General features: G+C 35.7%; 1 pseudogene; it reads left to right on the top strand.

Moving 5' to 3' along the window:
• The window catches only part of LOC114027602, a 72596-nt pseudogene extending 57823 nt beyond the window's left edge, over positions 1-14773 (top strand).
• The last annotated feature ends 1885 nt before the right edge of the window (positions 14774-16658 follow it).

The raw sequence follows: 16658 nt of genomic DNA, 5'->3' as shown, positions 1-16658 counted from the left end.
TTTCCAAATGAGGACATATTTCATTTTACAATATTAAAAAATCACATTTGTCATTATCACCACTGACCTCATCAGAAAAATATTTAAACGTGGGGAAGTCATTAAACTAGCAGTGGTAGATAACACATTTTCAAAAATTCTGATTTTGGCATGACAGCTCAAATTTTATCATTGACAATAAATACTGGCAGTTGTTTCCCTTGAAGTGACAGTTTTACTTCATTCATTTTTGAAAACATGTCTGCAAAATACTAAAGTCAAAACAACCAGAGTTTGTCAATTGTTCTTTCAGGTAAAAATGGTGTTCCATGAAAAAGAAGCACTAGTGCAGCTTTCATCTCAAGCAACTAAACAATTTCTTTTACTGGTGACAAAAATCATACTTCAAGAAGTTGCAGAATGTTTTATTCTTACTCTTCACTTCATCATACTGAATATTAAAAAAATGTGTTTGCAAAAGTCAAGATTTGTTTAAAAAAAAAAACCTTTCACCAAAGACATTTTGAAGTAAAATTGGCATTTATTTACTTGTTCATTTATTTATCTGGTTGTTTATTTATTATCAATGTGTGATGGTAAAATATAAAATTACTAGCAATGTGATTAGGGACTACTGCCTTCATGTGTGCTAAAACTCCAGTACTTTTACTCACCATTGCCAGGAGAAATGTCAACATGATTCCCCCTCCTTCCCTGCCCCCCAGGATAAACCATGATATTCAAAATGTTATTCAACACTGAATATTTCAGCACTGCTTTTGATTGTTACCAAGCTTTCACATAAAAGAAGATATTCCTTGGATGATTAAGTAGTGCTGATATTAGACAAATACAAGAAAAATGGTAAACCCAGACACATATGTAGATTTATAGATTTGTTAGCAAAAGTACAATTCTACAAATGGAATATTAATTCTCTATTTATGTTTTCAGTCAACTCTTTTAATTAACAAGTCATGTGGACTCTCAAAAACTCCACTGTATGTAAGTGAGTGAATGAGAGCCAAAAAGTCAAATAGCATCTTAATATTATTATGAAAGTAGTTCTGACCTTACAACCTCCTGCAAAGTTTGTCCTAGACATTTGAGAACCAATACTCTCATCCAAGACATAACTGACAAATTCTATCTGTAACAGCCTCAACAAGAGGTTTCTCGACCTCTACTTGAAGATTTCCAGGAAAAAGGAACCCACTGCCTCCCCAAATATCCCATTCCACTTGTGTTTAAATTTTACTTAACACCTATTTTCATTTCCAGGTACTTTACTGGACTCTTTTTCCTCTGATTTTCAAGGGTTTTGAAGTTATTGTTTATGTGACCGTAGTCAATGAATATTTCATTCCTTTGGTTGTGCTTTCTTTGCCCTATATTACTCAATATGGCTTCTTCTTTTTCTTTGTGTTCTTCATATTTGCCACTCTGGAACAATAGTATTGCATTACATTTATATAAAATACTTTACTTATCCATCCCCTAATTGCCAAATGCATAGTTTCCAGAGATTTTTTTATGTTACAAATAATGCTGCTAGAAATGTTTTTGTATAGATTAGGTACAGGTTGGTCTTTTGTATTCCCCTGTTAATAACATTCTTAGTGTATAATCTTAAGGAACTTAAAATTAATTCAACTCAATAAGCATTTATTAATCATTTACCATGTTCCAATACTGTGTTAAGTACTGAGGGTACACAAAGAAGCAAAATATAGTCCCTGATCTCAAGGATCTTACAGTCTAATGGGGGTAATGGACAAAATGCAAGCAAATATATTCCAATCAAGCTATCTATGGGATAAATAGGAAATGATTAACAAAGGAAAGCACTTGAATTAAGAGAGGGTAGGGAAGTCTCCCTCCTACACGAAGGTGGGGCTTAAAGAAAGCCAAAGAGGTCAGTTGTTGGAATAGAGGAAGAAGAATATTCTAAGCATGGAGGAAAGCCAGAGACAATGCCTGGAGCACGGAGATGGAGTGTCTTATTCCTGGAATGGATATGAGGCCAATGTTACTAGATCTAACAGTACTTGTTAGACAATGAGATGTAAGAAGAATGGAAGAGCAGCTGAAGAATACACAGAGTAGGGCCATGTTGAATGTGTGTGAATTTTGAGAGTGTTGAGGCATCAAATTTCAAGATACCTGAAAAGGGCAAACATAACCAAATGATTGGAAGAAATTATGGCTGATTTTGAAACTGGATTTTAAAAAAGTGATCAAAAGACATTAATAAAAAAGAAATCTAAAAAAGACATCAATGTTCGCCAATTCATATACTTCTTGACTACTATAAATTATTTATTAATATGTTCTATAATAAAATTGAACATATTATTTTTTCGCTTTTATTTAGTATTTTCTCCCAGTTGCATGTAAAAACAATTTTTAACATTTATTTTTAAAACTTTGAGTTCCAAATTATTCCTTTTCCTCTCTCCCCACACCCCATTAAGAAGGAAAGCAATTCTATATAGGTTATGCATATGTAGTCATACATAATAGTTATGTTGTGAAAGAAAATATAGACAAATAACTTAAAGAAAAATAAAATTAAAAAGTATGCTTTGATCTGTATTCAGACACTTTCAGTTCTTTCTCTGGGAATGGATAACAGAGTTGTCTTGGATTATTGTATTGCTGAGAAAAGCTAAGTTATTCACAGCTGGTCATCTTAAAATACTGCTGTTATTTTGTACACAGTACATTTTACTTTACATTGGACTGTGCAAGTCTTTCCAGGTTTTTCTCAGAACATCCTGCTCATCCTTTCTTATAGTACAATAGTATTCCATTGTAATCACATTTGACACCTTGTTCAGCTGTTCCCCAATTTATGGGCTCCTCTCCAGTTTCTAATTCTTTACCCCCAGAAAAGAGTTGTTATAAACATTTTTGTACATATAGGTCCTTTTCCTTTTTTAATCTCTTTTGGGATACAGACCTAGTAGTGGTATTGCTAGGTCAAAGGGTATCATGGTTTTATAGCCCTTTGGACATAGTTCCAAATTGCTCTACAGAATGGTTGAATAAGTTCACAACTCCACCAACAGTGCATTAAAGTCTCATTTTCCCCACATCCCCTCCAACATTTGTTATTTACCTTTTCCATCCTATTAGCCAATCTAATAGGAATGAGGTAGTACCTCAGAATTGTTTTAATCACATTTCTCTAATCAGTAGTGAATTACAGTATTTTTTCATATGCTTATAGATAGCTTTGATTACTTCATCAGAAAACTGATAATATCTTTTGATCATTTACCCATTGAGGAATGGCTCTTATTTTTATAAATTTTACTCAGCTCTCTATACGTTTGAGAAATGAGGCCTTTATCAGAGAAACTTGCTTCAAAATTTTTTTTCACAGTTACTATTGCTAACTGTATTTCCCTCCATCCTATTCCCCTCCCTCATTTATTGTATTCTCTCTCTCCTTTCACACTGTCCCTCCTCAAACATATTTTGTTTCTGACTACCCTCTCCCTGAATCTGCCCTCCCTTCCATGACCCGTCCCCCTTTCCTGTAGGGTAAGATAAATTACCATACCCGAATGAGTGTGTATGTTATTCCCTCCTTGAGCCAATTCTGATGAGAGTAAAGTTCACTTACTCTCCCTTAACTTCTCCTTTTCCCCTCCACTGTAAAAGCTTTTTCTTGCCTCTTTTATGTTTGATAATTTACCCCATCCAACCTCTCCCTTTCTCTTTTTCCCAGTACATTCCTCTCTTCTCCTTTAATTTTTCTTTTTACATATCATCCCTTTATATTCAACTGACACCTGTGCCATCTTTCTATATATACTCCTTCTAACTACCCCAATAATAAGAAAGGTTTTATGAGCTGCAAATATCATTTTCCCATGTAGGAATATAAACAATTTAAAATTACTAAGTCTCTTATGATTTCTCTTTCCTATTTACCTTTTCGTGCTTCTCTGGTGTCTTGCATTTGAAAGTCAAAATTTCTATTCAGCTCTGGTCTTTTAATCAAGAATTATTGAAAATCCTCTATCTTATTGAATATCTATTTTTACCCTGAAGGATTATACTCAGTTTTGCTGGTGATTCTTGTTTGTAATCCTAACTCCTTTGCCCTCCAGAATATCATATTCCAAGCCCTCAGATCCTTTAATGTAGAAGCTGCTAAATCTTGTGTTATCCTGACTGTGGCTCCACCATACTTGAATTGTTTCTTTTGGCTGCTTGCAATATTTTCTCCTTGTCTTGGGAACTCCAGAATTTAATTATAGTATTCCTGGCAGTTTTCATCTTGGAATCTCTCTCATGACATGATCAGTGGATTCTTTCAATTTCTATTTTATCTTCTGGTTCTAGAATTTCAAGGCAGTTTTCTTCAATAATTTCTTGAAAGATGATGCTTAGGCTCTTTTTTTGGTCATGGCTTTCAGGTAGTCCAATAATTTTTAAATGATCTCTCCTAGATCTATTTTCCAGGTCAGCTTTTTTTTCAATGAGATATATCACATTGTCTTCTATTTTTTCCCATTATTTTGGTTTGTTTTATTATTTCTTGATTTCTCATAAAGTCATTAGCTTCCATTTGCTCCATTGCAGTTTTTAAGAAATTATTTTCTTCAGTGAGCTTTTGGACCTCCTTTTCCATTTAGCCAATTAGGTCTTTTAAGGCATTTTTCTCCTCATTATCTTTTTAGATCTCTTTTACCACTTGGCCTAGGAGTTATTTTCTTCAGTACTTTTTTGTTTCTGCTTTACTAAGCTGTGACTCATTTTTCATGCTTTTCTTGAATCACTCTCGTCTTTCTTTCCAATTTTTCCTCTACCTCTCTTATTTGATTTTCAAAATCCTTTTTTAGCTCTTCCATAGCCTGAGACCAATTCATGTTTTCCTTGGAAGCTTTGAATATAGGATCTTTGACTTTGTTGTCTTCTGAGATGGTGTTTTGATCTTTCTTGTCACCATGGTAACTTTCAATAGTCATTTTTTTTTACATTGCTTGCTCATTTCCCCAGCTTATTACTTGGCTTTTAACTGTTGTTAAAGTAGGGCTCTGCTTCCTGGGTGGAAGGTACACTGTCCCAAGGTTCAGGGGTTTTGTGCAGCTATTTTCAGAGATATTTCTAGGGACCTATAAGTTTTCAGTTCTTCCAAGGTGGCATGATCTAAGGAGAAGTGTTTACTACTCTCTTGGCCTGTACTCTAGTCTGTGAGTGACCACAAATACTCTTTTCTGCCCTGGAACTGTGAGGAGGGTCCCCCTCCACTGCTGCCCCAAGATCTGCTGTGCAAATGCTCCTCATCACCCTGGGATTGCCACCCAAAACTGCAACTTGGATCCAAATATGGGCAAAGCAACAGATTCCTTTCTCAGTGCCAACAAAAAGACCCCTGTAATCTCCTTCTGACCAGTTGTATGCCCCCCTTACCTTCTGTGGGCTGAGAACTCCCAAAGCAGCTGCTGCCACTGCTATTACTGATTCAGTCACTCCCAAGGCCTGCCCCTGGTTTTTTTGAGGCCAGGTCTGTGTTGGTGTGGCCTGTACTGGGTTGTGCTCCTCTCTCACCCTGGTGAAATAGATGTTTCTTGCCAATCTTCCAAGTTGTCTTTGGCTGGAAATTTGCTTCACTCCATCTTTTTGTGGTTTCACTGCTCTAGAATTTGTTTAGAGTTATTTTTAAAAGGTATTTGGAAGGGTTTGGGGGAGAGCTCAGGTGAGTCCCTGCCTTTATTCTAACATCTTGCCTCTGCCCTCACCATGAATCTTTTCAAATATATTTTTACTTACAATATTAATTGACTCTCTCCATACACTTTGAAGATACCAAGATTCTGAGGCTGTTTCTTCTCTATTAGAATATTAGTTTTCCATCATCATATGACTGCTTTCAATTGCTCAAATGAATTTTCCTTTCTCCATCTATCTAGACTCCTATATTTGTATTTGAAAATTTGTACTCAGTTCTGGTCTTTTCATTAAAAATCCTCTATTCTATTAAAGATCCATTTCTCCCCCTGTAATTTTATATTCAACTTTGTAGAACAAAGTTATTCTTGGTTATAAGCCTGTCTATTTTACTTTCTGGAATATTGTATTCCAAAATCTCTTCCAGTTTTTAGTAAAAACTTCCAACTTCTTCTGTGATCCTAACTCTGAATGCTTAATATTTGAATTTGTTCTTTATGGATACTTGCAATTTTCTTTTGTTTTTGTTTTTTGTTTTTCTCTTTTTTCTCCTTTGACTGAGGAGCTCAGGATTTTGGCTATGATATTCCTGGGGCATTTCCTTTTGAGGTCTCTCTCAGGAGGCACATTACAGATTATATCTTAACTTTTTTCCTGTCTTAATAAATATCAGATATTTTCATTTATGATTTTATAAAAAAAAATACAGTGGTTAGGATTTTTTTTTTAAATCATGGTTTTCGTAGTGTCCAATTATTCCTAAATTATCTCTCCTTCATCTGTTCTCTATGTCAGTTGTTTTTATATGCCATTATCTTATTTTTCCTTACATATTTAAATCACTTGTTTTGCTCTATTACTATCTCCTGAGGTCATTGATTTCTTCTTGAAGATAATTTTATTGATATTTTTCTTTTTATATTCTCAAAATTTCCCCATGTATCCCTTTACCTTGCTATTCCCAGAGAACTATCACTTATTGTTACAAAATTAAATTATAAATTAAAAAAGAAGATAAAATAATATAAGCAAAATTTATCAGTACACCAAAACTATCTAAAATATATGGCCTCACTGAAGAGATATGAAAAAATAACTCTGCAAAGAAGCAGGCTGAGGTAACTTTTATATATTTTTCATGCTTGTTCTTTGCAATTTTTCAACTTTTATTTTCAATTATATTGTGGCTCTTTCTATTTTCATTGTTTTCATCATTGCATATAATGCTTTCTTGGCTGTACTTCATTTGTATCAGGTCATGTAAATGTTTTTCAGATTTTATCATATTTGTTCTTTCTTATAATACAACATTCATATGACACGGTGTGTTTAGCTATTCCCCAATTGATGGACATATACTTTATTTCTCTTTCTTTGATAACAAAAATGTGCTGCTGTAAGTATTTTGTTTCAAATGGAATCTTTATTAATGACCTCTTCGAGTCAGTGGAATCTTTGGGCCAAAAAGTTCAGTATTTTTAGCTACTTTGTTTTCATAATTTCAAATTTCTTCCCAGTATTGTAGTTAATTTACACTTCAACCAAAATACCTTAGTGTGCTTTTCTTTCTACAACCACTCTAGTATTGACCGTTTCCATATTTTGTCATCTTTGCTTGTTTCTTTGGAGAATTTTTTTCATTTGGAGGGTGCACAATATGGTAAAAAGAGTTCTTGGAATCAGTGGATCAGGTTTCAGATCTTTGGTCTGATATTTATTATCCATGACCTTTAACAAGTCATTTGATCTCCTTGAACCTCAGATCCTACATGTATAAAATGAGGTATTTGTACTAGAAGACTGATTATCATATGTGTGTGTGTGTGTGTGTGTGTGTGTGTGTGTGTGTGTGTGTATTCTAAATCTATTCTGTTGTCTGTCTTCTCAATGGGTGATGGAGGGCCTAGAGGGAAGGAGAGAATCTTGAACTGAAGTGTTTAAAAATGAATGTTAAAGTGTAACTATAAAAACATCTAAATATGTAATAATGTAGCAAGGTTTTGGGGAGACATTTCTATTTGGGTAGAGAGATAAAATTCTCAAAATCTAACTGAATAAGTTTCTGGGAAATGCAATCTCAAAGAGATAGCATTGAGTTTCTCTTCATTTTGTAAGAGACTAAGAGGTTTTCACAGGAGACTAGATATGGACAAACATCAAGGTTTGGAAGATATGGAGCTAGAGATTTTGGAAGTATAGAGGATCTCCAGCACACGGAAGAGCTAAGTCACCCTGTTTACCACTGTTGCAGCTGCTTCTATAACAGCTCCTTCTGAGCTAGCAGAGGATAGATTTTGTCATCAGGGTGGAAGAATAGGTGAGTATCAATTTGAACTGAGTGCTGGACAGCATTGCATGTAACTTCATTGAATGCTAGAGTGATGAAGTAGAAACAGGCAGCCAGTTGTGGCTGATGTCAAGCATGCCCAGGCCAAATGGGCCATGACAGCTAGTACCTAGATCCCTCAATGCTAGAGTGTAAGACACATCTAATAAGTGGTGAACTTCTTCCTTCAGCATTCATATAGAAAGTGAAGTGCCATTTTTTCTTTCTTTCCTCTGTTCCCACTCAAGAAGATAGATGACTAATCCAGAGGGTTTTGTTCTTATTATTTGCTGTTTTATTTAGTACCAAAGCTGACTTATTTGAGGTAAAGGATTGATTCTAACTTCCTGGTTGTGTGCTTCATATTATGTGAAGAGAAAGGCATGGAGAAGGCAGGCAGTGATAGGTAATTTATAGATATATAGATAGACAAAAAGGATAGAACTTTGAAATCTCAGTAAGAAACTGTCAAGCTTTTCTCTTGACTGGGGGCTATGAACTAAAAGAGAATCCTATTCCTATGAATTATTATATTTTATAAACTTCCCAAAGAAGAAAAAATAAATTATATCTAGGATTTTTGTTTCCTTAGGGGGAAAGCAAGCTGGTTGCCATTGATGGTCTAATGAGAATAGATGAATGCTGTTGGGTCATCCTGTCTTCCTCTAGTTTTTAACCTATAAAGGCAAAGAGAATTATCTCTGTAGAGAGATAGGTGCATCTGAAGGTCATTGCTAGAGAGTAGATGGCAATGGAAGGAGGAAAGGGAGTGGCTGGAAAGAAGTCTTAGCATGCCTACGTTCCAAGGATGAGAGCCAAAGAAAGGAGTAATTACCCTTTCCCTTTTACCTCCAACCCACCAAGGTTTCAACCTGACAACAGTTATCTTAACAATGAATTACATTTTTACATGCTCCCTTTACATTGAATCTCCAGAATCCATGCTCTTTGTACCTGGGAAGTTAATTCTTCATCTCTGAACTCCTAGCTTAGAGCTGAGCCATCTTGATTGGTAACTGAGTGAGATCAAACCTGGGCTTACCAGGCCATCTTGTTGCCATCTTCCTGCTAATGTGCTCATACCTTACTCCTTTCACTTCATGTCTGGGAATACCAAACAAATAAACAATACTAAACAAGTCAATAGTACCTTTATTTCTTGAGTGAGCATGTCAGTTGACTGACCTATGGATCATCCCTTTGAATTTCCAAGCCAAAAGTCTTTTCCTTGGCTACAACTTCTCCTTATGTTTTCTCCCACTTTAAAATGTAAAATCCATTAGTGCAAAGACTGTCTCCCTTTTTGTTTTTGTATCCCCAAAACTAATCATAGTGTCTTGCACATTATCAGTATTTAATAAATGGTTTTCCATTCATTCATTGGTTCATTTATTGTATAAATACTTTTTTTCTGTAATAAGATTCGAGTTGCAAATGTGTTGTCACCACCTCACTCTTTTGGTTGACCAGTCTTTCATCATTGGGAAGTAGAGTAATTGATGTACAAAAGACTTGACAAAAACTAATATAAAAATCTTAATTACGAATCAAGCTTCATGACCGCGGCTTGTATGTGATGGAACTGTTATTTAATCAGTTAATTGGTCCAGTGGCCTGTCCACAAAAGCTTTACATTTTAGTCATCTTCTGATTTAACCTTTCTGAGCCTACCTTAGTGATCCTTAGTCTAGTAGTTTAATCTTTCAAAGTTGGAACTCCCTTAGATTTACATTTAATTTTCATACTTCGTGAGTTATACATTTCAGTGCTAAATGTTACTGTTCTTAACAAAGGAGATAGATTAAGTGAGACTTTAAAATCTTTTAAAAATGCTAAATCTTGGCATATGATATTTACATCTTAAACAATCAATTTTCACATGTGAATATATAAGCCCAGGATGAAACATTCTGGCAAACTCTGTAAAAATATGATTTTAAAATATCTCCAGTTTTTCATGCAATGCCATCTGTTGAAAGGCTCTGGGAATGGAACTGTAATCTCTAATTGCAAGTGTAGGGATTAAAAAGGTCACGTATGAAATGTGCTGAAAGCCCAACTAACAATTCCAGAAGAAATAGAAGGAAAAAAAATACATATCTGCAGGTTTTTGCTGGCATGGGTGTTTTCTGCAAATGATAACCTGTCATCAGATTTTCATGGTCAGAAGTGAAGCAGAGGTGTAAAAAATCCCCAAACCTCACTTTGGCTTGAACTATCCGGGTATTGTCTAAACTCCAGCTGACTTTGGCTGTATAAGCACAGCTGGGATGGGATATGGTACCACATTAGCTTTCATTTTCTAACCACAGAGACTATTATTTCAGCTGACTATTCTTTTCCTTTATTTTAATTTTAAAATGTTTCATTGCCAAATAGGCCCCTGGCATGTTTTCAATTGGGTTGGAAAGCAAAACAAAACCCCAAACCACAATTAAAAGAAGAAAACAAAACAAAACAAAAAGATTAATGAATAGTTATCACTGATAGAATGTGAATCCTAAGTTAGGATGGAATTTCAAGAAATTTTCCTCTAATTTTTAGTACCAATAACACCAAGAGATCTTATTGATTTTTAAAATCATGATGTAGTATGACATTATGATACAGACTGGGACAGTGGAGGGTGGGATTGGGGGTGTCTGGACCTGAAATCAGAAGACCTGGGTTTGAGTTCCAGTAATGATATTAGCTATGTGTGTGGACATGTCACCCAATTCCTCTGATTCTTTTTTTAAAATTTTAAACTTATACACAATCAGAAAAGAAAAATAATAAACATATTATAAACTTAAATATTAAAAATTAAATCTAAATAAAAAAAGAAAAAAAGCACTGCCATGTGCACAGCAGAACATGAGAGAGGATTCAAAATATACAGCATAAATTTCCATTTCAAGAAAGCCTATATAATAAATAAATAAATTGTATTCTGAATTATTCATCTTTTCTTTGATTCCTTGTAAGTTTTTTTTTGTTCTCTGCTGAGCACTTTTTACTTTGTTCATTTCCCCCTTCCCCCCACCTTAAAGAAGGTACAATTAAGTATAGATATATTTATACACATATATGTATATATATATACACACACATACATACATATGTACACATATACATAGTTATATACATACATATACACATACTTACATTTGCATACACATACATATAGTTAGATATCTATAGTCACACTCATATATAGACATATGCATTCATATGCATCTATGTAAGACTGTATTATACTTATTTGTCCTCTGTTTCTCTGAAGGTGGATAGCCTCTTCCTTCATAAGTCCAAGTCTTTCCATATTTTTACTAAGTTCATAAACTCATTGTTTCCTATATCATGGTGATATTTCAACTTTATTCTTCTAGCTATTTTAAATAATCTACAATAATATTGATTAATATGGCTGACATAGTACAATTTCCTTATTTTTCTCTTCTGATTAAATCTATTTTAACTTTAACTTTGTCTGAGATTATGATTACTACCCCTGCCTTTTTTTCCCCTAATAAATTCTACTCCTGATCTTTATTTTATTTTATGTTTGTATCTCTTATTTCCTATTCCTCCTGCTCCTCTAATTCTGCCTACTATTTTGCCCTTATGTTTCTTAACCTACCTCCCCACCAAAGATACCCTTCTTATGCTCTCTACCCTCCCCCTAAGCCTTTTATTTCCTTCTGAATTTAGAAGACTTTTATGCATATATACATATATATGCATATATACATATATATGCATATATACATACATACATATATATACATATATATATATTTCCCTCTTTAACCCAATACCAAAGAGAGTGGGGTGCCAGAACTTCCAGCCCTCCTCCCCCATCTAATTCCTCTGTGTCAGTTCTTCCTCTCACACCTCATTTGTATAAGATAATTACTTTTTTATTTTTTCCTAGATGGTTTGCTTTTTAGTATCACATCATATTCAACTCTACCCCGATGCTTTTTTTGAACTTTCTAATTACTAATAACAATCTTAGGCATATAATTTACATTTCCTCATATAAAAAGTGAACAGTCTGTCCTTATTGAATCCCTTGTAATTAGTCTTTGATGTTTACCTTATATTTCTCTTGGATGTCAAATTTTCTATTGATTTCAGGTCTTTTTGCAACAAAATCCTGAAAGTCTGACAATTTATTGAATGTCCATTTTTTTTTATTCAGGATTATGCTTAACTCTGCAGGGTATGATATTTTCAACCTCAACCCCAGTTCTTTTGCTCTTCAATATATAGTGTTTCAAGACCTGTAGTCTTTTATTGTAGTTGCTGCTAGGTCTTGTGTGATTCTAATTGTGGCACCACCATACTTGAATTATTTTTTCTTGTTGCTCATAATATTTTCTCCTTGAGCTGGGGTTTCAGAATTTGACTTTGATATTCCTGTGGGTTTTCCTCACAGGATCTCTTTCAGGTGGGGATCAATGGATTTTTTCTATTTCTACTTGCCCCTCATGTTCTAATTCTTCAGGACACTTTTCTCTAATTATTTCTTGTGTTATTGTATCAAGATTCTTTTTTTTTATTGTAGCTTTCAGGTAGTCCAATTATTCTTATGTTTTCTCTTCTTGATCTGTTCTCCAAATCAGTTATTTTTCTTATGAAATGTTTCACTTTCTCTTCTATTTTTCATTCTTTATATTTTGTTTTATTATTTCTTAGTCTCTTATAACTTCACTGACTTCCTCTTGCCGAATTCAAATTTTCAAGGAGTCATTTTCCTCCTTAAGATTCTGGATCTCCCTTTCTAGTCAGTTGACTTTCTTTTCATAATCTTCTTGTTTATCTTAGATTGTTCTTATTTACAAATTTTTTCCTCTTCCATCTATCTCATTCGATTTTTAAAGTCTTTTGTTTTTAAGTTCTACAAATTCTTTTTGGGCAGGTGACATTTGATGTTACTCTTTGGGATAAAAGGGTCTTTATTTTTGCTTCTTCTTCTCTGAAGATGAAACTCAGTCTTCTATATTACCCTAACAACTTTTTATGGTTGAGTTTTTTTCTCCATTGCCCATTTATTTTTAATTAATAGGAATTTGTTATTATAATTACCTCTAGTCCTTGGGTAAGGGGCATGGTGTCTCTGGCCTCAATTCTTCCTTCAGTTCTCCCCTTTGGCTTGAGACAGAAATCAAGAACTCTACGCCTCCTGTACTGACCATAGTCAGAAACGTTCCTGCACCACTGTTTTTTTTTTACTCACTGGGAGTTTGCTGGTTCCTTCTCACTGAGGGCTGTGTCTCAGCAGCACAGCTGGGTCTGGTGTCCCTTATTAGCAGAGGCTCCCTCAGTTTTCCCCTGCTCAGATGCTCAACTCCCCACACTTTCCAGGTGTGGACAAGAGGTGAAAATTCCTGTGGCTAGGGCCAAGGCAACCTTTCAACTCAGTTAGCTGCAGGGCTCCCCACTTGCTGTTTCAGCAGAACTAGCCTGGATATGTTTATATATCAATATGTTTACAGGGACCAAACCTTAGGCCTGAACATTTTCTTCAAATTGTCTCAGGAGGACCACTGTTTTGCCCCAACTTTTGTTTGCTTTTACTGCTCTACATTCTCCCTGAGGCTCTGTTTTGTCTAGTTTGGAGAGCTTAGAATTTTCCCACCTTCCCCTCCATCTTCCCAGAATCCTCTCCTCCTCTGATTTTTACCTTCCTCATCAGTAAAATTAAAACAATCACATCCATATTGCCTACCCCATAAACTTGTTGTAGGGAAAGCCCTTTTTCAACTTTAAAGTCTTAAATAAGTGTGAACTGTCATTATTATTTTTAAATAAGTATAATTTATCATCAGCTGGCCTCCCCAGATTATTTTGCCTTATATTATAGTCTTTGCCAATGCAGATCAATAGACCAATCCCTTTCCTTTGTGTACGGCTTTTTCCCCCTTTCTTTTGGGCCTTTATTCCTAGTGCGTTTTTTATTCTCCCTTTGAATTGTCTCTCTTCTTTGCTAACACAAATCCCATATTTCCTTCCCATTCCACATTGTCCATGAAGTCTCTGTGAATAGTCAGACCCTGTGATACTTGTTTTCCCTTTCTTGAATTCTTATAGCATTCTAATCTGTATCATACCATCTTATTGTGCTTGATTATTATTGCACTTGTAAGGAACCTCTGTCCTCCCTCCCCACCTCATGAGGCTTTGGTGGTACCCACATCTGTGGACAGCACAGGGGCTGAGCTAAAGTGCAAGATCCACTCTGGCCTACCACCTGCCATGCAGAATGTTATGTTTAAGCAACTTCTACCTGAGGAGAAAACATTACAGGAAATCAAAGTAACCGGTGGTGTCAAGATTATGGTGGTTGGAGCTACAATCAATGGTATTTTTGCAGTAAACGCACCCAAAGACACAGCACAGCAAGAAGCAAAATCTGACGAGAGTGAGAAGGAGCCACTTTGTAGGCAAAAGCAATGCAGAAAAATGTCAGATAAAAGGAAACCTAAAGATGTGAAGCCTGTTAAGGGTGCCCAGGAATGACTACCAACAGTACCTTTATCATGCATGTATAATAAGAGAGGAGGAAAGGTGAGACTCACCTTTAAATTAGAAGGAGACCAGTTGTGGATTGGCACTAAACAGTGAATTGAAAAATTATCTATGGGCTCCATTAAAAATGAAGGACATGAAGACTACCACATGATAGCATTTCAGTTAGGTCCCACCAAAGCCTCTTACTACTGGGTGTATTGGGTTCCAACTCAGTATGTGGATGCAATCAAAGACACTGTTCTGGGAAAATGGCAGTATTCTTGAAAGCACTTTCACCTCTGGCATAGAATACTGACCCAAAGTGAAAGATATTACTGGGAGAGGCCTGGAACATACCTGGATTTCATAGTCCTGGAACTTTTATTAATTCATATCTGAGGCAATAATGAAGCCAGAGGTGATGTACTTTCATCATTAGTTTACTTTTAACTTAAAATTGCAAAATCCCTTCCCTTCAGTCTGCTTCAAACCATATTTAAAGTGAATATGGTGGAAATCAATAAATCTTAATTCAGGAAAGAAAAACAAAAACAAAACTCTAAATTCTGAAACTTTCTCTCTCTCTCCCCCATGTGAGTTTGAGTACCTCTGGGAAAGTCATTTTGAGAAGCTTTTAAGAAAATTGACCTTTTCCTCAAGTCCCTCTGGGAAATGTAGTCCAGAGAAAGAGAGTGTCTTTACCTATCCAGATGTAGTCTACCTGAAAGCCTCTTGAGAGAGAGGCAACTGTTCAACATTTTATGGTTCTATAGTTGTTTCATATGTACATAGTCTCTCTCCTCAAACGAACTGCAAAATCCTGGGGTACTGGTAAAATTACTTGTATTTGTTTTGTTCCTTTGCCTCCCATCTCCCCTTTCTAAAATAGTAGCAGATATATAGGAGGTGGTTCATCAAAACTAACTGAATAAATGGATGATTGAATAACTACAAAGGAACTTCATTTCATACAATACTATGTTTTTGAAAATTGGATTTTTAAATAGAATATCTTTAAATTAAATTATATTTTAAATGTAAGAGGGAAGCCCTTTACAGTGAGATAAATGAGATAAATTTCTGGAAATGGTTGATTAAAAAAAAAGTCTGGTCACTTTTTAGAAAGTGAAAATTTATCAATCAAAGGTGAATGATTCTATAATTTACCACTTCATTATTCTGGAGATGACAGAATTTTAATCTGTCATCTGTTATAATTTAAAGGTTGGATTATATTTTCTTAATCAGTCATGCAGCTAGACTGCTTCATCCAGGTGTGTATCCAGTACTGTGCAGGTGCTGACTGAGGCCTTCCAGGAAAAGGACACAAGCATGCAGGGCAATGTATGGTTCAGCTTTGAGGAGTTACTCATGGTGACATCCTCACAGATGTTGTGACCTCAACACAATTCATGAATTCTCTTTAGTGCCAGAGCTGGAGGAGATGCCTGGACTCAGAGATCCAGAAACCTTGAAGAACCTTCCCCTCCCCCCCCCAAACTGGAAACAATGGAGGGGTTTCTTCCCTGTCCTCTCCCTTCTGTCACCATTGCCCCTAAACAAAAGTAGAGTTTCTTTGAGTGGTACCATTTCTAGAAAGGAGTCTTAGAACCTGATTATGACTGCCACACTGAGGTCATGGGGAGGAGTGACCATTGCTGTAGGCCCTAGGCCCTAGAGCAGGATGGGGATCTGACCCTTCAGGCAGCACAGCTTTGAGTATGCTCACCAGTGGGTTGCCTCAGCTTGCCTCCAGGCTTAGGAAATTTAAGGCTCAGCCCTTTTGGCTCAAGATTTCAAGAGACTTGGTCAACTCAGGCCTTTGTATCCAGGAAGACTTGTGGCCTTTACTGATGGCCTATGTCAGCACTAGCTTACAATTATATATGTTCTCACTACCTTGTATACTATTTTACATTAGACAGACTTGGATTTTCTGAAGATGAAACAGAGACCAGGGCAGGGTGGGACATTTCCCATTGAACCCCTTGTTGCCCAGTGCCATACTGTGCCCATGCTGTGACCATGCTTCTCAGGTGTCCAGGGGTAGGTGCTCTCCAGCACATCCCATGTCACCTGCTGTTGCAAACACATCTCGATGTTGTTTTCAGTTTAAGGGACAAAAGTCCAGCACATCCATAAGCTTCAATAAAGGGATACTACCTCATAA

Source organism: Vombatus ursinus, unplaced genomic scaffold, assembly GCF_900497805.2.
Source record: "Vombatus ursinus unplaced genomic scaffold, bare-nosed wombat genome assembly UNPS02014863.1, whole genome shotgun sequence".
Classification (NCBI taxonomy): domain Eukaryota; kingdom Metazoa; phylum Chordata; class Mammalia; order Diprotodontia; family Vombatidae; genus Vombatus; species Vombatus ursinus.
Note: the sequence above shows the minus strand (reverse complement) of the source record. Positions and strands in the feature narration are given on the sequence as shown.